Consider the following 24945-nt stretch of genomic DNA (forward strand, 5'->3'; position numbering starts at 1 on the left):
AATACTTTAACATAGACATATATAAAGCTCAAGTGAAGATACATACGTTTTTATAGTGGCATTCAGTAGCTTGTCGGTCATGGAATGCAGAAGCCTACGCACTTGCCCAATATAGTGTGTAATTAACAAAGATACGCTTATAAAGCCTAAAATATTATATGCCTTCAGAAAGACAGAGATATGCTCGTTATTGTGAGTGCACCAAAGGAAATATATCTTGTTGGAGGACAAAGATATATCAATTCTAAAATAAGTTTCGACTCTCGCTCGGGCGAGAGATAGCGCGACTCTCGCCCCATCTATTGGAGATTCTGTTCACCTAATGACCCAAAGCTACTCAAAGCCTCCTAGCATTACTTAAATAATGAAGAAATATGGTATATTTATTCACTATAATGTTGGTGCTTAATGCAGAACACGAGAAAACATATATTTACTATAAATAATATACTTCCATTATGAAATAAGTAAATATGTGGCCTCATAGGAAGTCAACGGTCCAGGTGTCAATGTTGTGGAGCGACTTATCCAAGATATATTGTTGTCTGGAAAGTGTTTGTTGGCATATCAACCTTCTGTACACAGTGATCCAGTCGTCGCACTTCTCTCCTTAAATGATCGCAAATTTAGTTTATTATATTAACAAGTAGAATACGTATTTCTAATAATATCTAACATAACTAGCCAGAAAATATTTAAGACTTATAGAAAAATACATGTCTGGAAGTTAAGTCGACTTCATAGAACAATAGTGTTTTTTTTTTTTTTTTTGAGATATATACAAGAGTTGTTACATTCTTGTACAGCCACTAGTACGCGTAGCGTTTCGGGCAGGTCCTTAATCCTATGGTCCCTGGAATACGATCCCCTGCCGCGAAGAATAGTTTTTTCATCCAAGTACACATTTTACTGTTGCGTTAAACAGAGGCTACAGTTAAGGAATTGCGCCCAGTAAATCCTCCCCGGCCAGGATACGAACCCATGACATAGCGCTCGCGGAACGCCAGGCGAGTGTCTTACCACTACACCACGGAGACTGCATCAAAGAGACTGCGGAGACTGCGTGTTGGTCTATACTAATCGTTATTCGTTAGTATGCGTTCGCTACTTAAAACATTTACTGTACTGATGTAAAATCTCCCATGTCTCTTCGCACATGGAACACCGAACCTTACACACTCTCTGATATATTGTTTAATTAATAGAGATTCACTAATAAAGCTTATAATTGTATATGTTATCAAAAAGGCATAGATAAAGTCGTTCTTACGTTTTAGTCACAGAGATTAGATATTAGTAAAGTAAAGTTCATTTTATTCAGGAAAGTACATAAATAGTCGATTTACAAACATAATATTGGGTTTATAGATAGAGCTAGTACATACAATACCTAAAGCCACTAGTACGCATAGCGTTTCGGGCATATTATTGAGAGAGGAAAGATATTTATATTTAAACAATTTTTTTTTTTACCGACGCTCTCCCTATTGATGAGAACTACAACCTAATGAAGATAAATGTTAATTTTATGTAGATACTGTAATAAACGAAAGTTGTTAATGTCATCAGAGAAGCAGAAATATAGGCAAATTTTAAATCCCTTGTCATAAATATAACTGAAGTGAAAGCAAAGATATATGCATTTTGATAGTTACAAAGACAGCTCTTTAACACGGGTGGAACACGAACAAGGGGAACTTAGTACCCAAATAAGCCACAGAGATATTAGAAAGAATTTGTTCAGTGTCAGAGTAGTTAACAAATGGAATGTATTAAGCAGTGATGTGGTGGAGGCTGACTCCATACACAATTTCAAATGTAGATGTGATAGAGCCCAATAGGCTCAGGAACCTGTACACCTGTTGATTGACGGTTGAGAGTCGGGACCAAAGAACCAAAGCTCAACCCCTGCAAGCACAAATTAGGTGAGTACAACTAGGTGAATACAGCTGAGGGGCGGGACCAAACAGCTGAAGCTCAATTCCCTACGCATAACTAGGCGAGTCCATAGGAATTACCGTTTGTCCTGGCGCCATCTATGTTTTGACAGCAGTACTACTAATGTTCCCACGTTATGTGATGATCGCTATACGGGTGTTAGTTGCTCTTCTATATATGTTTATGGACAACGTAGGTGATTTGAGGCAATTTGCGGCCAGAGTGAAATAGTATCCACGCGGTGAGTGATGGAGGAGGATATATACTGCTGTGTACTCGACCAGCGGGTGAGAGGTAAGTTATATCGAACAATTATGGGGAATAGATGGGTTATTTTAAGCGTAGAATGTCAGGTAACCGGTAACTACACAGATGGGGTAGTGTTTTTTTAAGTCTTTATTTACTAAAGTGGAACATTACATTATGCCTTTAGCTGAACAAGTCTACTGGTGGGGGAAGTAGACGGGTTTTATGAAAGTATTTTACCTAAATATTTGTATTTGGTTAACTAGTTCAGCCGTTACCAGGGAGGGTGTTCCTTTAATCTAATCTAAAAATTCTAGCCGGACAAAGTGATTAAATAAATTGAATAGAACGAAGTGGTTTGCCAGGGTGCTTAACATTTAGTTTGGTTCACTTGCTATGCAGCCCATGCTTAAAGAATGCAAGTTTGTCATATTGAATTTACCGTAGTTTTACTGCATTTAATATACCGTTTTTACCCTATTTAATTATGTCGGGTAAAGGCCGGTCGTGGAAAGTTCCTAATATAGCAAGTTTTAAAAGAAAAGTTTGAGTTAACTTTAACGCTTAAGTTAGTGACCAATTAGCTTGGTCTATTGTGAGGAAAGTTACTAGAATCTAACATTGCAAGTGCCATTTCTCTACTCTTTTTGAGAAACATGACTAGATACATGAATCGCATAGTTTTATTACTAAATGTTCATGGATTAGGTTGCATAGTTGAGGAAATGGTGATAAGGTTTGTGATTTTGTGCACCTTGACTTCAGCAGAGATTTTGATAGTGGCGCAAAATTGATAGGGGCTCGGATCATTGGGAATGCTGACTGAAGTTGATTAGGTCATGGCTATACCAAAGGAAATTAGTATAAATGGGGTTAAGTTGGGAGAAGTGTTGTAAGTAGTGCCTAAAAGCTCTCCTTGGACCTCGGTTATTCCGCAAGATTATGGTTTAGACTGCAATAGTTGCAGAATTGGCAAATAAAAAATACCGATGCCCTGTATAGTTTTGAAATGGTTAAGATTACCAGATGCAGTTAAATGCTGACAAATGTAAGGTTTGGGGGCTAGGTAAAGATGAGATAGATGGTGTAGATTGTTAAGAGTATTAAATTTTTTGCAGGTGGTAAATTCTCTCCGAGCTGGCACTGCTCTCCAGCCTGGGATGTTGATTGGTTAGTCTTCAACTGCCTCCCAACATGGTAGTGAGGTCCTGAGCTGACATGCAGTGAGGAATGTGGAAAGCTTCCTGAATTGACACATGGTATGCCTCCCTTTCAAACCAGCAGCTGGCACAAATGTTCCAGCTAACATCAGAATAGTGGATGAAGCCCACACTAAAATGTAAGTGGTACAGTAAATGGACACCCCTCCCCCCCCCCTCCCTTTTGATACTGAACAGTTGGGAGGAAGCATTAAATGTTTGTTATATAAGCTTTAATCTATAAATGTTTAACACTAAGGGTAATCACGAGTCAAATAGTTAATGGCAGGGAAAGTTTTGTTCTAAGTGATGGTATTTTTCCCTTGAAAGTAAAAAAAAATATTCAATGTTTACTTTAGCTTGGTTTTAATCTGAATAGATTTGCATGAAAGTAAACAAATAGTAATAACTTAAACAATATAGCATTGGCTAAAGATAAATGTAAATTGCCATTGAAGTGCAGTTGTGGATAGTTTCTCAAATGACAAATTGATGCCATATATATTTATATTGCTAAATTAGATCTTTACTACTGCTACTAGAATATGTAGGAAAGGTAAATTTGTTAAAAAATAATTTCCATATGAATTTGTAAAGTAAAGCAAGATTGGCTTTACATCTGAAATTAATTTGTTGAAATATATTCCAGGTGAAAGTGATTATGCATGGACTGGCTTGGAGTGAGGCTCCTTTACTCTGCAAAAGGAAATCTACAGTGGGTGAGTTTGAATTTGATGTTTTAGCTATATCAATGACCTAATCTTAATTCTCTTATCTAGTCCATTTATAGGTGTGTAACCATGTCCTACTGTTACAACCCACAGGGATGATGCAGTTTGTACTGATCCTACCCCATTTCATAAAAGGGGACCAGGCAGTCCTGCAGATTTCCCTGGCTTGGCTTTTTCAGAGCTTTGCTCTACTACCCATCTAATAGATGGACTAGATTTGCATAGGTTTAGGGACCCTTAACAATGGTTACATTGTTAATTCTCACAGGGCTTGTTTGCTGAATGGGTGGATGCATCTAAAACTTTAGTGCCTGGCATGCATTGTACAGTGCTTTCAGTAAAGCATATGTACAATGTTGATGGCACTAAAGTGGTGGATGTAATGTTCCCATTCAGGGAACAAGCTCTGCACTGAAACCAGAGTAAGGGATAGGCCTTGCTGAGCCTATCTTAAAAGATAGGATGTTAGGATTTTTTGGCTTATTATTAGGCATTGGTGATAATAAAAGTAGTGTCCCTGTTTAATGTTTATTTTCTTTTACAGGTGATTGTCTCTGGAGTTGTCTTGGCCTTTTGGATCTTCTGTTCATCTAGGAGCATCTGTCCCACAACCTGAAATGGTAATAAATATTAGATGTATTATAAATACTATATGTAAAACTTGTTAAATAAAACAATTTTAATGAAACTACTTTATATACCTTATCCTGAAATTATGCTGGAAATTGTTCACTACTATTGATGCAATGTTTAAACATCTGATTTTTTTACTTTGAAAATAAATACTTAGTAAAATTTACACCTATTTGTAACTTGTTACATAGGTGCATGCAAAATGCATTGAAAAGATGTAAAAGTGGACTACCTATTCAATTTACATAAACTAACAAATATTGCAAATTAGTCTAAAATATTGACTAAAGTTTCTTCCACTTTAATATTTCAGTTTTCATACTTGAAAGTAAATTTAAAGCTATGCAACACAAGCTTTGTACAAATTATGATTAAATTAACTAAAGATCATTGTCACTTTTCTAATGTTTTGTAAATTTAACATTGTGAAAACCATGTTGTATAGATGCTTCAAAGTCTTTGGTAACTTAAATTTAATCAAAGCTCTTAAATGATTTGTCTGCCAAACTTCAGATATTCTGAAATATTTTATCTAGATTAAAACCATCATTGTTTGAAAGTGCAAAACAGATTACTGTCAATTAGTTTGACCTAACATCTGCAAGGTCCTGAAGGAATGAAATTTTTTTTGTAAAACTGTTTGCTAAAAACAAACCCTGCCTAATGAACCTGCTCATTTTTTTTAGAAATGGTAATTGGCTATTAAAACAATGGCCTTTGGTAATGTTGCAAAGTACCAAATGAAAGACAAAGAAGCAACAAACAGGTACATGGTAGAAAGGACAAAAGAATGGTTACGAGGACCCTTTCATTTGTTAAAGAAATAACTGGGAAAAATGCTGTCGTACCACAAGGGGTCTTAACCCTTGTCATATACATCACTGACATTAACCTAAATATTACCAACCACAAAAATTGCTGATAACATGTTATAAAGAATATAATATTGAGGCCTTAATGCAGATCTCTAACTCTACAAATAGTAAGAACTGGCAATTTCTTAATATAAAACAGAAAAAAATCCAAGACCTTACAGTGAGCCAGAACAATCCATATCACAACTACCACATTCAAATGAAACAACAATGAAGGTAATTACCAAAAAAGTCACCAAACCGGGAAGGCCATGTAGCACCATCAAAGTGCAAAATAATCAGAGGGCGCTAAATATCACCAAGAATGCCAATACGAGAACAAAAACGCATAAGGCGAACGATATCAAAAGTATCCGATTCACCTAGAATTCTATCGAGGGACAAGTGACCGCGAGGGACGGTCGGAAAGCAAGACACACGCTCGTCCTGGAAGTCAGGACATTCAACAAGGATATGCACAACTGTAAGAGGGACAACGCAATTCGGACAATAAGGAGCAGGGCGGCGCTCCATTAAGTGACCATGGGTTAAGCGGGTATGACCAACCCACAGCCGTGCCAAAGCAGTGTCCCACCGCCGGTTACGGTGGTAGGAGGAAGGCCACGGGGACACATTAAGTTTGAGAGTACGCAGCTTGTTACCAACCACAGAGGACCAACAACCCTGCCAACGAGGAAGAATGAATAACAGGATAAAAGTCGGAATAAGGAATACCTTTACGGGAGATGGGACAAGAGCGGATAGCTTCCTTAGCGGCAGCATCCGCACGCTCATTGAAACACCAATATGGCTGGGAACCCAGCAAAACTCTACTGATTTAAATTTACTAGAAATAAGAAACAGCCAATGTTGAATCTCAATGACCACCGGATGGACAGGATTAAAGGACCCTAGAGCCATGAGGGCACTACGAGAATCAACTACAACCACAAAGGAGGAATGAGAATGAGAAAGCAAGAGACGAAGAGCATAGAGAATAGCATAAAGTTCTGCCGTAAAGACGCTAGCCTCCGAAGGGAGGCGACACATGTAAGTACGGTCAGGAAAAACAACAGAGTAGCCCACACCATCCGCAGACTTAGACCCATCAGGGAAGATGGAAATAGAGTGGGAGTGCGAAGAAAAGTGCTCAAGGAAGAGGCTTTTCAGAATTGTAGGAGGGGAAAAGGCTTTAGTAATACAAGTCAAGGACGTAGAAAACTTGGGAAGGGGGACTCTCCACGGAGGTAATGAAGGAACAATACGAGGAGAAACATTAGAAATATGAACAGAAAGAGAATCCTGTAAGCGAGATAACTGGACAGAAAGTGGGAGACAATGAAGAGGGACAGGAACCACAGGAGGAGGAAAAGTCAATGCACGACAGAGGCGAGAGGAAGGATGTTGGAAGGACCGCGCAAGATAGCAAAGACAGTAGCGATCACGGCAGTCCTGAAGAGAGAGAAAGCCAGTGTCAACATACAAACTAAGGGCGGGAGTCGAACGAAAGCCACCAGAGCCGAGACACAACCCAGTATGGTGCAAAGCATCAAGATGGCGAAGAGTAGAAGGAGAAGCAGAAGATTATGCAGGGCAACCATAATTGAGTTTAGACAGGACGAGAGAGGAGTGCAAATAGAGGAGCGTGCGCCTATCCGCTCCCCAAGAAGTATGGGACAAAACCTTAAGGAGGTTAAGGGCCTTAGAGCATTCAACTCGGAGGCAAGAGATATGGGCTGACCAAGACAAACGAGTGTCAAAGACTAACCCCAAAAGCTTCGCGGAATCCCTGTACACAATGAGATGACCATAAAGCAACAACAATGAAGTAAAGGTCCTTTCAGTAAGAATCTATCATTCACTGAAAGTTGCTGCAGTTAAAAATAAAAGAAAATACAAGTCCCTAGAAATAAACAAGCAACCTTTTTGACTAAGGAAAAGAAGGTAGTTATTCTACTGTATAAATCTAAGTATTCACTTAGATAACTGTATCCAAGCATAGAGGTTCCCCCCCCCCCCCCTCCCTTTCAGAAAAACATCTACTTTCGAAAAAGTTTAACATTGGCCAACAAAAATGATTCCAGAACTAAATTGCCTAATACCAGGAACAACTGAGAGCCATGACAAACACTGCAACCCTCTCCTACCCCCAAGTCTTATGCTATTTATGATCCAAGGTAATTTGAGATACTGTACTATACTGTACTTCCTACAGACGAGTCTAGTGAGAGGGTGATCTCCTGGCGATTAAATTGAAGCACGATACAGGTGTCAACGAACATCAGTCAGCCCACTTGTCAGCACAGTGGATAACTAATGACATCATAATCTGCAGTGTTGTATGCCTCCCTGTGGCCATTTAAATCAATAAAACACAGGGTTGTGGCAATGTTTACAGCATAAGGCAAGGTATAGAGGAATCCTGGAATGCCATGTAATGTGTAGTCCTTGAATGTGCTTTAGGCAACCAAATTGAATAACAACATTTCTGGTGTTCGGCTATATAATCCGAGTTTCTCATTAGGTATAATGTTTTAAACCTAAATAGGAATTCACTTTAAAGGTCAATTTATTTGGAAAGTGCTAACCAGATTCCAAATTACTTAGCTCTAAAAGTACTACAAGGCAAGTTTAACCGAATGAGTGTTTGCCTATCCATACCCCCATGAGGTATGTGACAACACTGAATAAAGAAAGGGTCTTTGAGCATTCACCGTGCAGGTATTTGACATGACCAATATAGCCAAGTGTTAAAGATCATTCTAAGCAGTTCTGCACAATCCATATACTATCAATTAATATAATTGTACAATGGTGCTTGGTGGATGATATTTCCTATTAAAACTCATTGGACAACTGTTTGTATTAGACATTTTAAACCTACAAATGGTAGCCCTAGATATCGCACTACAGTATTAATTACAAGATGAACAATGTAAAATCAATACCACAACAGCAAAGGATGACGGCTTTTCAACAACCGACAAACACCCAGGTCTAACACCAGCCATCCCGAGAGAGGACGTCCCAAGCATGTACACCCCACAACTTTACATCGCCTTTGCTACCTCACGCGAGCACGCAACAGCATGAGGATGCCATACTCCCAAACCAACTCCATGCACTTTGAGGCTTTAACAACTCAACATTTAAAAAGTTGATTTAAACAATCAAACACCTGAATTTTTCCCTAATTAAATTTACTAGGGAAATGCACACCAAGCCATGAAACTTACAATGAAGATGAACAAACTACACACAACTGTCACCAAACTTCCACATACCACCCCCCTCTCACTCCTGCCCTCCCTCCTTAGGTGCTCTGATTGGCTGAGCACCTGAGCCACCACCACTCACCTCTTGTTGTGAGAGCCTAAAGCATGTTTGGTTGCACTTTAAAAGTTCCCGAGTGTACTCGCCTAATTGTGAGTACCGCCTGCCCGGTTCACCATTTTGTTTTTCAATCTACCTCAATTTACCCCTTTACAGTCAAATATTATGCAAAATTCTGTTTAAGACTTGTCCCTTCTTAACTTAAATAACTGCTTTGGCCATCTGCAATCTTTCTAGGTGGGTAAAAATGACTCTTGAAGCCAGAAAGGACTTATCAGACGGCGATCATAACAATACGGTACACACATAAAATCACAACCTGATATACACCAAGCAGAAAATCCACTGGAGCTGTGAGGCGACGTAAACCCTTGCCCAAGGCACTGGCAGCTGCATACTCTACCACAGTATATTACTGACTTTGTAAAAGTCTTACAACCGGATTTCCCCATAAATCACAGCAAGTTTTGAGGCCCCTCCTTGAGTCAACGTCTTACGTAAGACCTACAAGCACTCAGGTGAAGGCTGAAGCAGTTCAACACCATACGCCCCAACTTCAAATACACAGTTGAGAGGCGGGACCAAAACGTGATTTTCTGTGTGTGCCTGAAGTTGGGGCATACGGTCTTGCTTCACCCTTCACTTTACCCTTCACCGGCGTACTTCAGGGGTTTTATTTAATACTTGGACTGGCTTCAGTAGGGCCTCCAGACTTTCTGTGGCTTCACAAGTGTCACGTGAATCCCCTGCATAGCAGTGGAACTGCCTTTTCCCTTCACCTTCAATGCCTCTGCACTGGAAGTATACATCTACACCAGCCCAGAAGAGTCATCAGTCCTGCCACCTCTCCATACCCCCCAGGGCCTGGCACGGCCTGGTACGACTCAGAGGCAAGCCGGGCGCCACTGCTAACTGGCAGTTTGTCCCCACAAACAAGCAGTTAGCCGCCTTCAACTGACAGTGGTACAGCTCAACACAAAGGCACCGCCAGCCACAACGAGCAGTTTGCTAGTTGACCAGATGTCCACCTCGTGTTGACACTGGATGAGTCATCACCGCCGGACTATATAAAGAGCGCTGCCTCCCTGGAGAGGCAATCTCTCCCTTAATGCTCTAGGATCACCTTGGTGTCTCTAACCCGTCGTCCACTTCCAGCCAACATCGTGTGACTGATGCCATGGTGGTATGGTAGCTGTCTTCAGAACACCAGTATATCTTCATACTTTTATTCATTGCTTATAGTTTATTTTTTGCATTTAAGGTCATACTAACTTGTTCACCTTTGCATTACATGATAGTCAAGTATTGTCATGTGTTATTTTTGTTCATTACTATTTCAGTAAATTGTTTAATTATTTATTTGATAATTTTCATTTGTTTCCATCTGCAACTTACACACTGCAAGGCCAATAGCAGCATTTCTTTCATTTATGTGAGGGAGAGCCATACCATCTTGGTTCAGTATAGCTGTGATACCATAACCCGTCACACAAGATATCCAGTTGTAAGACTTTTACCATCAGTGGTGGTAGAGTATGCAACTGGCAATGCCTTTGTTACAGGTTTGCTTCATCTCACAGCCCCAGTGGATTTTCTCACACATTTGAATACATGAAACAACTTTATTTGATACATTCCAAACCAAAGTACTGTACAGTACAGTAATTATCAAACCATCAAATGTGTGGGATAATCATAATGCGCTAAATATCACTAACGTCGCCAATACAAGAACAAAAACGCATACGGCGAACAATATCAAAGGTATTGAATTTACCAAGAATTTTATCGAGGGACAATTGACAGTGAGGGATGGTCGGGAAGCAAGACACGTAAGTCCTGGAAGTCAGGACATGTAGAGACAACGGTTTGGACAATAAGAAGCAGGGCAGCGCTCCATTAAGTGCCCGTGAGTTAAACGTGTATGACCAATATACAACCTCGCCAGAGCCGTTTCCCACCACCGGTTACGGTGGTAGGAGGAAGGCCACGGGAACACACTACTCTTAAGAGCACACAATTTGTTACCAGTAACAGAAGACCAACAACCCTGACAACGGGCAAGAATGGGGAAATGAATAACTGGGTAAAAGTCATAATAAGGAATACCTTTACGGGAGATGGGACAGGTGCGGATAGCTTCCTTAGCGGCAGTGTCCGCACGCTCATTTAAATAATAAGAACACACCAATATGGGTGGGAATCCAGCGAAATTCCACTGTCTTAAATCTACTGGAGATAAGAAACAGACAAAGTTGAATTTCAACTACCAAAGGATGGACTGGATTAAAGGATTCTAGAGCCATGAGGGCACTGCAAGTGTCAACAACAAACACAGAGGAGGATTGACAGCGAGAAAAGAGTTGATGAAGAGCATAGAGAATAGCATAAAGTTCTGCCATGAAGATGCTAGTCTCCGGAGGCAGGAGACACAAAGGTGCAGTCAGGAAAAACAACAGAGTAGCCTACACCGTCTGCACACTTAAGACCCATTGGTGAAGACGGAAATAGAGTGGAAGTGTGAAGAAAAGTGTTCAAGGAAAAGGTGATTTAGAACTGTAGGAGGGGTAAAAGTTTTAGTCATGTGGGTCAAGGCTTACAGAATTTAGGAACGGGGACCCCTCTATAGGGGCAAAGACGGAATGACACGAGGGGAAATATTGGTAACACAAACTGAAAGAGCATTTTGTAAGAGAGACAACCGTACAGAAAGAGATAGGTGGTGAAGGGGAACAGGAACCACAGGATGGGTAAAGGTCAAGGCATGACATAAGCAAGAGTGAGGGTGCTGTAAGGACCGTGCAAGGTGGAGAAGACAGTAGCGATCATGGCGATCCTGTAGAAACAGGACGCCAGTTTCAACATACAGGCTTAGGGTAGGTGTCGAAGGAAAGGTACCAGAGCTGAGCCGTAACCCAGTATGATGCAGTGTGTCCAGATGGTGAAGGGTAGAAGGAGAAGCAGACGAGTAAACAGGGCCATAATCGAGTTTAGACAGAACGAGAGAGGAATGTAAAGAGAGGAGCAGTGTCGATTAGCTCCCCAAGAAGTATGGGACATGACCTAAAGTTAGTTAAGGGCCTTAGAGCATTCAACTCGGACGTAAAAAATATGGGGCGACAAAGACAAACGAGTGTCAAAGATTAGCCCTAAAAGCTTTAGCAGATTCTTTGTACAAAAGGGGATGACCCCTGTTACCTAACAGTAAATAGGTATCTGGGAGTTAGCTGTTACAGGCTGCTTCCTAGGGGGGTGCGTGTGTGGGAGAAAAAAAAATTTAGTAGTTAACCACTGAACTGCTCTGTCTCCAAATAACACCCTGGTGCACAAGAAATAAATTCTTTCCAAAAAAATTTTTTCTCTTCTTATATTGTTAAAATGCAGAGTCTGATCACGGGGAAACTAAACAAAAAATATTGTATGTGACTTACTTTAGCTGCGATATAGCTGGGAAGTTGAGCAAATTATGGGCGCTGAGCGTTGGAGCGATGGGGGTCTGTCGGCCCCGCCACCCCGTGCGACGGCAGTTGCTGCGAATAAAATGTTGCGCAATTATTTTGAAGTTTCTCATTCATTTCTTCTTTTTTTTTGCTGTAATATTATTTAAAAGTGTGTAATTTGTGGAATTTATATAATTCAAAGTATAGAACATCGCTATGCTCAAAATTATGGGCCTCATATATGCGACATATTCTACAATCAAACAGTGTTTTTGCTGTTATTACACTATATACACACACATTGTATATACCCATCTACGTATGTATTCACCATAACGATCCACTATGTTGGTATGGTGAGCCCAAAAAACATGAGTGAGCTTCCACATCCTGCCAGTCCTCCCTCCCTCCTCCAACACATTACTCGCCAACATTCCTCCTCCCAAAATACTGTTATTGTGTTTATTACACTATTTACACACGTTATGTATAAGTATGTACATGTTTTATTCATGTACATACGTACATACTTGCCATCTCCTCACCTCTCTCTCTTGCCTACTTAATGCTCTTGCTTCCCTCATCTCATCACAATCGACTTTATAATGGTCCAGGACGGATCGAAATGTCGTCGTCTATTCAATTTCCAGTGTGTGGTTTGGTCAACAATGAAATCTTCATGCAAGATCTTATAAAGAAAACCCCTAGAACGAGTTTTGCAGATACGAAAGAGTTTAAGGTGAGTAGGCGATGGTTTGAGAAATTTTGAAAAAAAGACGTGGTATTCATAGTGTTATGAGGCATGGTGAGGGTGCCAGCTCAGACAAAGTAGGGGCTGAAAGATTTGTTCGTGATTTTAAAGATTTTGTAGATACTGTATTGATGGATATATTCCACAACAAGTGTTTATTTGTGAGGAGACATGGCTATTCTGGAAAAAATTGCCGAAGAGGACATACATTACCCAAGAGGAGACGTCACTGCCCGGACACAAGCTAACTTGGGCTAACTTGTGTCAGGATAGGCTAACTCTTGTGCTGTGTGGCGATTTGAAAATTAAACCCTTGCTCGTGTATCATTCCGAAAATCCAAGAGTTTTAAAAAATATATAACGTGCAGAAAAACTGTGATGTAGAGTGGTTTGCCCTGCCATCAAAAAATATCTGCAAGAGAAAAGTTTGACACTAAAGGGCCTGCTTCTCGACAATGCTCCTGCTCATCCTCCAGACTTGGAGGATGCATTGTTGGGGCCACTTTTTTTTTTTAGGGATATTCCTGCATGGGCCCTAAGTTTCTGGCTAATGAACCAATGACATGAAGGAGGAGTTTTCAACCTACCTTGTGTTAGGTGTGCAGGGGTCAATAGGCTGAACATAATGTCAGGAGCAAAGGGGGGCGTTTGCCTCTTCAAACACAATTGTGACCATCTTCATCTCTTCGAACTATCCTAAATGCTCTCTTCACCTGTCTGACCAAATTGGGTGTCCAGACCACCTTTGAATCTGAAATTGTAAAATTAATAGTGATTTCAGAATATTCAGTCCATTTATACTAACAAAATTATATACTGTATACTGTAATTGAAATTTTACAGAATGATAAAGGCAATTTAGTAACTTTGTTAAAATGCACATGGGGGAAATACATGAAAATAGGTTAATATGATTTGTAAGGTTGATGGGAAATGTTTATTACTTTTATGATTTAAAAGATGTATAGCCCTAATACTCCATCCTGGGTGCATTCCACCAGGTAATGACCACAGCAAAAGTTTTCCACGAGGCTCTATTGTCACAAACTTTTTACATTTTCAAACTTGATTCATCTTTTTCTCCCTCGTTCCAGGGGTTTTCTTTAACACTTTCGCTCACCCCGCGCGCCACCCCTCGACAGGGCGATATGGGCCCCAGAGTGTCACGGAAGCGCGCGTTAATTCCGAAAAGTGTATACTCTCTTCAACTTTGTCACCTCAATTCTCCTTCTACGAGATTAAATTTGGTATCATTGTGTTCGCAATAAAATTCTCTACAGCACTAAATGCATATAAACTCCAAAAGCCCGGCTAATTATCCGCAGCAAACAGAGAAAGTGCGAACGAGTTACCCGGGAGCGCGCAAACGGGATAAAATGTTTTCACTATTTTCACTCTGGTCACCTCAATTTTTGTCCTAGGTCTTTCATTTTGGTCTCAATGGGTTCGTAATAAAATTCTCTAGAGGAACATTAGCCTATAAAAAAAAAAACCTGGTCACGCTCCAACCGCCGACGAGTTGAAGACGGGCCACGTGTTAGCCGTGAGTGAGTGCTCAGAGGCCTTCCTGCTACACTCCCAATTCCTACCCTTTTCAAGCCTTTCTTTCGCAATTTTCTTCCTGGAAGGGCCTTGTTCATTATTACTATCCATCGTGGAGTAAGCGTAGATAGTTTCTAAAGCCGCAGTAAGAAATATAGCCACGGAAAATAGCCGAAATGTTCACACGTTTGAGATGCGAGGGGAAGCGACATTGGTCACAACAGTGTAGCAAAGACAATGGGCCCACGGCGTGTGCCAAGCAGCCTGAGGGCGACGAGGCTCAACAAAGAAAATGGGAAGACATCGGCGCACATTTTAAAACCAGTCCCCAAAAAATCGGATAAAAACCTGATTTTTGGCGAATTTTTAAAGTGGATGACGCAATGCTGCGTCATCCCCGGCATTACCGCCAGTAAACGGATGACGCAATGCTGCGTCATCCCCGAGCGAAAGTGTTAAAAGGTCTTCATGCAAATGCCTTGGTTTCTCACAAATGATGGCCTCTGAAATGCTATCACCTGCTAACTCCTTGTTGTGTATCCAAATTAATAAAAACTTTTCAACATCCTCAAGTGTTTGTTTTCTTTGTTTCGGGATTGTTGATATGCCTTTTGCCACTTTAACGCTCATAATGTCCTTTTTCTTAGCAAGTATAGTGCATATTGTTGACATAGATTTGTTGTACTGCCTAACTAGTTCAACAACCTGTGCACTGTTTTGACGTTTATGAATGCTCTCTTGTTTTTCCTCTATGGTCATTCTCACATGTGTTTTCCTGGCTTGAACCTTACCACTGTCTTTCTTGGGACTCATGGCAAGATATATAATAACAAATTTTATGTTCAAATAGCCAAAAATCCCAAAACAAATGTAATGCTTTATAAAGAATTCAGGCGCGATAGTTACTAGGCAGGAGACACTGGTAAACTGAGGTGCGATCACCATGCCAACACACGCTAGGTCAGCCCATACGCATATCAACAAACTCATTTCCCGAGGCAAAGTTTGTAACCCGATTCAAATTTTTCGAAGAAATTAGGCTCGTAACCCGAAAAGTTCATAAATATTCATTCGTAAGCCGAGGTGACACTATATATAAGTAAAAAACCAGCGTTGAATGTAATGAAACGCCATTTTCTGGGTGAGTCCCGGAGGCTCCCCGGAGCTATCCCAGGCTGATATGCTAATGTCAGACTTTGGCATCAGTCATGTGTATGGAGTTCTTAGGCCTACCGGGGACCACGGCCAGAACCGGGCCCCCTCAGAGAGGCAAGGGGAGCAATGGCCTATAGAAGCCCCCGTGTAGTTGGAAGCATTCTATGTCTGCCATCGACCGGAACAGGCACCCAGAAAGGTAAGCGCCCCAAAACAAACCCCTATTCTGGTTAAAATTGCTACCTAAAACCGAACTAGTGGATAGAACTCCCCAACCGAAAACAAGCAAACTAGTGTGACGTCACACACTGCCGCGCCGCTGTCTGCGCAGCTCCCCCCTCCCCGGGAGGGGGAAGGGGGAGCCCCAGACCCCCCGCGCCGGCTACCCACACCTCAGTTCTTGAGGCTGGATGTCAAAAACGCGAAAAACCGCCGACCGGAGGGAGGGAGGGATGCCGGGGAGCCTCCGGGACTCACCCAGAAAATGGCGTTTCATTACATTCAACGCTGGTTTTCTGGGGGGAGCCCCGTCGGCTCCCCGGAGCTAACTACCCACAGACAGAAAAAGAGGGACTTACCCGGGAGGCGGTCGTCGCTCACCCCTCAACTCGAAGCCGAGACAACTGGCTGCAACCGCCGACCCAAAGCAACACAGGCCCGACGAGGCCCAGGGACAATCACAAGGTAACGAGCAGCCAGGACCCTGTTCGACCGCCAAAATCCCCGCGCCCGAATATCAGACCAAGACATATTCCCAAAGACGGCAGCAAGAGCCGCGAACTTACGAACGTCATGGGCACGGGGATAGACCGCAGGCTGGCTGGACCTAATAACCCTGCGGACGACCTGAGAGACCCGAACCCGCGAACAGGGAAGAAGGGAAACCGGATCAACCCACAGCGCGTCCCCGGACACAGAAGCTGTGGCGCGCAAATAACGGCGAAGCGCCGCAACCGGACACAAAACATGATGCACCCCCGGCCTGACCAACCAAGCATCAACCACCCATGGACCCCTCCGGAACGCAGCAGTCTCATTCTTCGCCAGAAAAGAAGGAGACGGCTGCAAACGAACAAAACTATCACCACGACCAAAAGAGCAGAAACCCCTGCGCCGGAGGAGAGCATGAAGCTCCCCTACCCGACCCCCAGAGGCCAAAGCCAACAAGAAAAGTGCCTTGGAAAAACAATCCTGGACCGAAGGGGCCACAACGAAACGAGGAGATGAAAGGAAAGCGAGCACTCTGTCCAAAGACCAGGACGGCTCAGGCGACGCATGAGCAGGCCGGAGGTGAAACAATGCACGAGACAGCTTGCGAAACGGCGCAGACGTAACATCGATACCGAAAGCAAGCTGAAGCGGCTCCGCCAGCGCCGCACGATACGAAGCGACAGTGTTAGGCATAAGATGACGGTCCTGAAACAACCACGAGAGGAAGGACAAGACCACCCGAACAGACAAGGAGCTAAGACGACGAAGACGCAAAAAGAAACGGAAGGACCGCCAGGAAACTTCATACTGCCGCCGAGAAGAAGCCCTCAGGTGGGACACCAACAAGGAGGCCACCTGATCACCATAGAGATGATGATAGACTCGAGTCAAAAAAACCATACGCGAAGACTCGAGGAGAAGATCGAACCAGCTACGTGACGTACCGGCCCGATCTGCTGAAAGAGGCGGAGCCGCGGGAAAACCCTCGGGTTCGGACACCGAGCAACCAGCGCCTGAAACCAGATGGGACTTCCTCCAGTTCACCAAGAACCCGAACCCGGCGAGCTGGGAAAGAACCAAATCCCTGGCTAGCAAGCAAGCTGACTGGCTGGGAGCCCAAACCAGCCAGTCGTCGAGGTAGGCCAACACCCGAACACCTAGGAGACGCAAACGAGCCACCACAACCCGTGTAAGGCGTGTGAACACGCGAGGTGCCAGGTTCAACCCGAACGGGAGACAACGAAAGCGGTAACTCAGACGCCCCACTACAAAACCGAGCCAGTCCCTGAACCGCGGATGAATCGGGACATGCCAATAAGCGTCCCGGAGGTCCAGGGACACCATCCAAGCTCCCGGCTCCAAGAGGAGCCGAACCTGAGACAGCGTAGTCATCCGAAAGGAGGGGCAATGAACCCAGGGGTTCAGACGGGACAAGTCCAGAATGAACCGCAGGTCCGCGCAGTCCCGTTTCGGAACCAGAAACAGACGGGAAACCCATCTGAGGGACGACGTCGTTTCGACGACGCCCAAGCGTACCCACTCCAAGACGACTCGACAGAGCGCAGGGGAAGAAGCCTGCCCTGCCAGCCCCGACCCCCCAAAGGGGGGAGGGGCCACCCAACGCCACCGCAGGCCGCGAGACACGACCCGAAAGGCCCACGAATCGTGGGACCAGGCGCGGGCGAACAGCGCAAGCCGCCCCCCTATCGCCCCGTCAAAGGGGCAAACCGCGAAAGGGCCGGCGACCCTTACGAGACCCAGAACCCCGCACAGCGCGAACACCGCGCCGACCAGATGAGGGAGGGTCCGCAGGAGGAGCCAACCCCAAACCTGACACCAGAGGCCTACCACGACGAGAGGAACCCCGAGCCCTGGCACGACCTTTCCGGGAAGACCCACCCCGGGACCCCCGGAAAACCAACAAGTCCGACATCGGACGACAAGCCGCCGACGCAGCCTGAATAAACTGCGCCACAGCCGACTCCCCAAACAGGAGAGGACAAAAAGGTGAAGAACGCCTAAGAGCCAGAGCCAAAGCAGATTCCACGGAGGAACCCAGCACCGCCGGCCGACACGCGAGACGGGAAGCATAGAACAGGGAAACCGCATCCCGCAAAATCAGCGTGAACAGCTTCAACAAGGCAGCCGACGAACGCGCAGCTGAGGACAAGGTGCCGGACCCCGGGACTGACCCAAGCGTCCCCACATCCTCCACGAGCCAATCCGAAGACAGCTCCAGGAGGGAAAAGAACCGCAAGGCCGAACACAAAAGGCCCCGAGCGCGCAAGTCCTCCGCCACGAGCGCCGCCGAAAGGGAGGGAACCTGCACATGGAGCTGAATAACGCCCACATCGCGGGGAAGGGCAGGGGCAAACAAGCACTCATTCAGGTACTCAAGTTCACCCCCCAGGAAAACCTGAAGCACCGTGGAAGCTTCCCGCCACTCCAGCGTGCGGGAACGACAGAAAGAATGCCAGGAATCCAGACCAAACAAGGGGCAATCTGCTAGCCAGGACGACTCCGGAACCTCGTAACAGAGCCAGAAAGGGAACGAAGTCCCAAACCTGAACGTGGACGGATCCATTTCCGAGGCATAATCCGGGTCACGCAGGAGGTAAGCTGCAAAGGCCGCTCGCACCACACCAGGTTGGATGCGATAAGCCGAAAACCTCCGGAAGGACGGAACCGACGTACCCTGGGGAACACGGAACCGTACCCGGGGAGGGGCCGACACCAAATCCAACTCGTACGCAGAGGGGGGGAAAGAAAACCCCACTCCTTGTAACAATAAGCCCCGCTCAGTGGGAAGAAAAACCCAGGCGGGGTCCAGCGGGGCCCAAGGCCCCAAGTCAGCCCCTCCCCAGCCTCGAGGTCCGTCACCACAGGACCCGAGGCCGAGTCCTCTCCCCAAGCCCCGACCCCACAAGACAAGGACGGAGCAGCCGGAAAAGCTGGAGGAAGGGGGGCCCACTGGTCAGACCCTGAAGCCTCGGCCGGGAGACAAGACTCGAATGCCTCTGCCACCCCCCCGGAAGGGGCAACCCCCGAAGCTGCCCGAGTCTCGAGATCAAGTAACCCCTGCTCCGACCCCGAAACCCTCAGACGCTTCGGGGCCGGAAGCAGGGGCGGGGGACCAGAACGAACAGAAGGGGAAGGACGAGGAGGTGCGGACTGAACCAGGATCGAAGCGACCCCCACCCCCAAGTCCGGGTCTCGAAAAGCAAAGCGGGGCAGCCCCGGGGCATCCGGGGAAGCAACCAACCGAGCGCGTTGCAACAGACGAAACCTAGACTGCAACGCACGTGCCGCCTGTACCCGAATAGAATCATCAGAGGATTGGGTAAATTGAGTCACAAGCAAGCAGCAACACTCACAGGACTCAGGGTCGAAAGTATCACCGACCCAACAGGCAGCGTGGCAGAGGCAAAAACAATGAGGGTCACCCTGAGACAAGGGGACCGAGCAACCCTCAAACTCGCACACAGCGAGTGGGGACTCCGGGGTCACATCCATCGGACCCACGCGCCCCCTAGGGGATTCCCAGGGTCCTGAGCGTTTACTTTAAGAGGACTCGCGCTCAGGTAGTCCCAGGCAGGGTGCTGCAAACCGGCGCCCAAAACTACCAAGCAAACTTCTAAAGCTGAACCCCAGGGACGTGTACACTCACGGGGACCTAGCAGGGGGCGCCACCGAGGAGAACAGTGGAAGGGCAAAAACAAACTGAATAAAATGACAGAACCCCCCACCAGGCAAAAACAAAAAGAAAAACAAAACCCCGCAAGAGGACAGCGAACCCCAAGGAACAGAGCCGGCCGCGATGTCGGGAATTACAAGCTGAGCAGCACCCTGCGCCCCTACCAGTGCAAACTGCCTCTTACCTGCCGGTAACAAGGGAGAACAGAACACCCAAGAGCCCAACAGGCGGCCGAAAAACCGAAAGGTAAAACGGACCAGCAGAGGCAGACCCCGAGGAGCCTGTGGAAGGTGGCCCCAAGCCCCAAGGGCAGTACTTACAGGGCACCTAGGGAAGGCAGCCCTAGGCGCATGCAGCCCGAGTACTGAAGATAACTCCTGGCTCTCGCACCCACAAAACTAACACCACACTCAAAGCACAGTGCAGTAGCGACACTGGAGCCAGAGCACACGACCATCGCCTATAGCATCAGCCTCAAGAACTGAGGTGTGGGTAGCCGGCGCGGGGGGTCTGGGGCTTCCCCTTCCCCCTCCCGGGGAGGGGGGAGCTGCGCAGACAGCGGCGCGGCAGTGTGTGACGTCACACTAGTTTGCTTGTTTTCGGTTGGGGAGTTCTATCCACTAGTTCGGTTTTAGGTAGCAATTTTAACCAGAATAGGGGTTTGTTTTGGGGCGCTTACCTTTCTGGGTGCCTGTTCCGGTCGATGGCAGACATAGAATGCTTCCAACTACACGGGGGCTTCTATAGGCCATTGCCCCCCTTGCCTCTCTGAGGGGGCCCGGTTCTGGCCGTGGTCCCCGGTAGGCCTAAGAACTCCATACACATGACTGATGCCAAAGTCTGACATTAGCATATCAGCCTGGGATAGCTCCGGGGAGCCGACGGGGCTCCCCCCAGAAAATTAAAATTTTGTAGATACACTGTGATGTATTGATGGATACATTCCACAACAAGTGTTTAATTGTGAGGAGACATAGCTATTCTGGAAAAAATTGCCGAAGAGGACATACATTACCCAAGAGGAGACGTCACTGCCCTGACACAAGCTAACTTGGGCTAACTTGTGTCAGGATAGGCTAACTCTTGTGCTGTGTGGCGATTTGAAAATTAAACCCTTGCTCGTGTATCATTCCGAAAATCCAAGAGTTTTAAAAAATATATAACGTGCAGAAAAACTGTGATGTGGAGTGGTTTGCCCTGCCATCAAAAAATATCTGCAAGAGAAAAGTTTGACACTCAAGGTCCTGCTTCTCGACAATGCTCCTGCTCATCCTCCAGACTTGGAGGATGCACTGTTGGGGCCACTTTTTTTTTTTAGGGATATTCCTACATGAGCCCTGAGTTTCTGGCTAATGTACCAATGACATGAAGGAGGAGTTTTCAACCTACCTTGTGTTAGGTGTGCAGAGGTCAATGGTTGAACATAATGTCAGGAGCAAAGGGGGGCGTTTGCCTCTTCGAACACAATTGCGACCATCTTCATCTCTTCGAACTATCCTAAATGCTCTCTTCACCTGTCTGACCAAATTGGGTGTCCAGACCACCTTTGAATCTGAAATTGTAAAATTAATAGCAATTTCAGAATATTCAGTCCATTTATACTAACAAAATTATACATACAGTACTGTAATTGAAATTTTGCAGAATGATAAAGGCAATTTAGCAACTTTGTTAAAATGCACATGGGGGAAATACATGAAAATAGGTTAATATTGTTTGTAAGGTTGATGGGAAATGTTTATTACTTTTATGATTTAAAAGATGTATAGCCCTAATACTCCATCCTGGGTGCATTCCACCAGGTAATGACCACAGCAAAAGTTTTCCACGAGGCTCTATTGTCACACAAACTTTTCACATTTTCAAACTTGATTCATCTTTTCCCCCCCCCTCGTTCCAGGGGTTTTCTTTAAAAGGTCTTCATGCAAATGCCTTGGTTTCTCACAAATGATGGCCTCTGAAATGCTATCACCTGCTAACTCCTTGTTGTGTATCCAAATTAATAAAAACTTTTTAACATCCTCAAGTGTTTGTGTTCTTTGTTTTGGGATTGTTGATATGCCTTTTGCCACTTTAATGTTCATAATGTCCTTTTTCTTAGCAAGTACAGTGCATATTGTTGACATAGATTTGTTGTACTGCCTAGCTAGTTCAACAACCTGTGCACCATTTTGATGTTTATGAATGCTCTCTTGTTTTTCCTCTATGGTCATTCTCACATGTGTTTTCTTGGCTTGAACCTTACCACTGGCTTTCTTGGAACTCATGGCAAGATATATCATAACAAATTTTATGTTCAAATAGCCAAAAATCCCAAAACAAATGTAATGCTTTACAAAGAATTCAGGCGCGATACTTACTAGGCAGGAGACACTGGTAAACTGAGGCGCGATCACCATGCCACCACGCGCTAGGTCAGCCCATACGTATATCAACAAACTCCTTTCCCGAGGCAAAGTTTGTAACCCGATTCAAATTTTTCGAAGAAATTAGGCTCGTAACCCGAAAAGTTCATAAATATTCATTCGTAAGCCGAGGTGTCACTATATATAACTAAAAAATTAAACTCAGGATTACTTTCAACCCCCACCCCTTTTGCTCTACTCCATCGCCACCTACCTTCACCCCCCCTCTATGATGTACTCTTCCATAGACACCTACCTTTGCCCCCCTCCTCCCCTCTACTCCTCCATCATCACCTACCTTCACACCCCCTCCCTTCTCCTCCTCCATCGTCACCTTCCTTTCACCCTCCTCTATGATGTACTCTTCCATAGACACCTACGTTCACTGCATATAATGCTCCCCTCTACTCCTCCATCGTCACCTACTTTCACCCCCCCCTCCGCTCTACTCCTCCAGGGTCGCAGACAATTTCACGAGCGTGAGAACTACGAGTTCTCTAACTACTCTCACACTCCTACTCTCTCACCAGTGAGGGGGAGGGAAGGAGGGAGGAAATGAAGGAAGAAAGGTGGGGGAGAGAGAATAGGCAGGGGGGAGGAGGGCCTAGATACATTTCTTCCATATAGATAGGTAGACTGAGGGAGAGCTGCTTGCCAAGAGCCCTATCAGACAGGCTTCCTATTCCTCAACCCTCCCTAATATGCCACATCCTGGTCAGGACAACTTGCTCGATTGTTATTCTTGGTGTGACTCGAGAACTGACCTCGAGGCGGGGCATGGGCATGGATTATCTCCCTGGGGCACGCACCTCCCTGCCCCAGCTCTCTCTCTCTCTCTCTCTCTCACATAATCTATCAAGGGTCTAACATGAGGTCATTGTGCCTACCAGAAGTGTATATGTCCAAGGCTGGCCACCTGTCTGGACCATTCAAATGTATAAACACGTAATTAGTCTATTAAAATTATATATAATGCTACAATTATAAATTAATTTGTTCATGGTCATTTGTTTATCAGTATTTTAATATGAGGTATATATACGCATGTATGTATACGTTGACGTACACATATATGATTATGTGTATGGAATGATTATGATTATGTGTAATCATATATGATTATATCTAATGGAATGCATTAGTAAGTGATGTGGTGGAGGCTGACTCCATACACAGGTTCAAGTGTAGATATGATAGAGCCCAATAGGCTCAGAAACCTGTACACCTGTTGATTGACGGTTGAGAGGTGGAACTAAAGAGCCAGAGCTCAACCCCAGCAAGCACAATTAGGCGAGTATATGAACGAATGCACATGTACACTTTCAAATGAATTAAGATACCTTGAGATACACAATGACTTAGTTTAAATAGTTTAAACACATTATGGTACTGATTTTGACATGCTGATGTCTGGAAGGGAGAGGGGGTGTGGGGGGTTATTGTCTGAGGTGGAGGACCAGAGGAGGGGGTCAGTGGAAGGATGGTGGCTGGAGGGATGCCATTGTTCTAATGGTTATGAAAACAATTATTGATGGCAGGAATTCAGTGGGTGTGTACTTCACCCTCACCATCACCATACTGTGCCCTGCTACAACCCCCCCCCCCCCCACTCCACCCATGCTGTGCGGGGCGTATTACACATTATGGGATAACCGACTGTCTGTCCATTCCCGTCTGCTCGTTATGCTGCCCTTCCTTTTGAAAATTGTCTGCTTTATCGACTTCCTTCAAGACCACACGTTAGCCTCTTATCACGCCCTCTTACCACTCTCAGGGAGCCGGCTCTTCTATACAATAGTTACCACTCAGTCCCCAAGGTGAAAGTGTCCGGGCATATGACTTGTTACGTGTACTTATTTGCGATTCGTTTGGGCTGTCACGTGTGGTGATTAGTGTTGGGTAAGGCTAGGCCAGGTCAGGTCAGACTAGGCCAGGTCAGACTAGGCTAGGTAAGGCTAGGCCAGGTCAGGTCAGGCTAGGCAGGGTGAGAGAAGTAAAGCGGCAGGTACTTACGTTTCCGAGAAAGTAGCGGCGGTAGTATATTGTTGATTTAGATTCGACGACATCGTGAAGCTAGTAGGTGGCGGCCTCATCGCTCTCGAACTTGTTGTTGTTGTTGTAGGGGATACGAGGCACACCCAATATCCCCATTACATTGATCACATCGCACACTAATATTTTTACTATTTCGGACACCAGATTTGTCTGTTTCGTATATGTATAATTGTTCAATATTAAAACCACAATAGAATGCTCTAAGTACTTTCGTATATTAATACATCTTCAGAAGGAATGGTTCGCTCTGAAGATGTA

The 24945-nt window shown here is 44.9% G+C and overlaps 2 long non-coding RNA genes across 4 annotated transcripts; one reads left to right on the top strand and one right to left on the bottom strand.

Moving 5' to 3' along the window:
- The first annotated feature begins 1110 nt into the window (after positions 1–1110).
- Positions 1111–4802, top strand: LOC138358680 (uncharacterized). Its single transcript, XR_011225543.1, has 4 exons — positions 1111–2232; positions 3303–3523; positions 4033–4102; positions 4659–4802. It is a non-coding gene; the product is annotated as an uncharacterized lncRNA (long non-coding RNA).
- LOC138358679 (uncharacterized) lies at positions 4629–24945 on the bottom strand. Of its 3 annotated transcripts, XR_011225540.1 has the most exons (5): positions 24646–24945; positions 21617–21779; positions 13713–13876; positions 12366–12464; positions 4629–4726 (listed from the first exon to the last, which is right to left on the bottom strand). It is a non-coding gene; the product is annotated as an uncharacterized lncRNA (long non-coding RNA). The 3 variants fall into 3 exon arrangements; XR_011225542.1 differs by lacking the exon at positions 12366–12464 and having other exon boundaries at positions 24646–24933; XR_011225541.1 differs by lacking the exon at positions 13713–13876 and having other exon boundaries at positions 24646–24915.

The sequence above is a fragment of the Procambarus clarkii genome, chromosome 85 (genome assembly GCF_040958095.1).
Source record: "Procambarus clarkii isolate CNS0578487 chromosome 85, FALCON_Pclarkii_2.0, whole genome shotgun sequence".
In the NCBI taxonomy this organism is placed as follows: domain Eukaryota; kingdom Metazoa; phylum Arthropoda; class Malacostraca; order Decapoda; family Cambaridae; genus Procambarus; species Procambarus clarkii.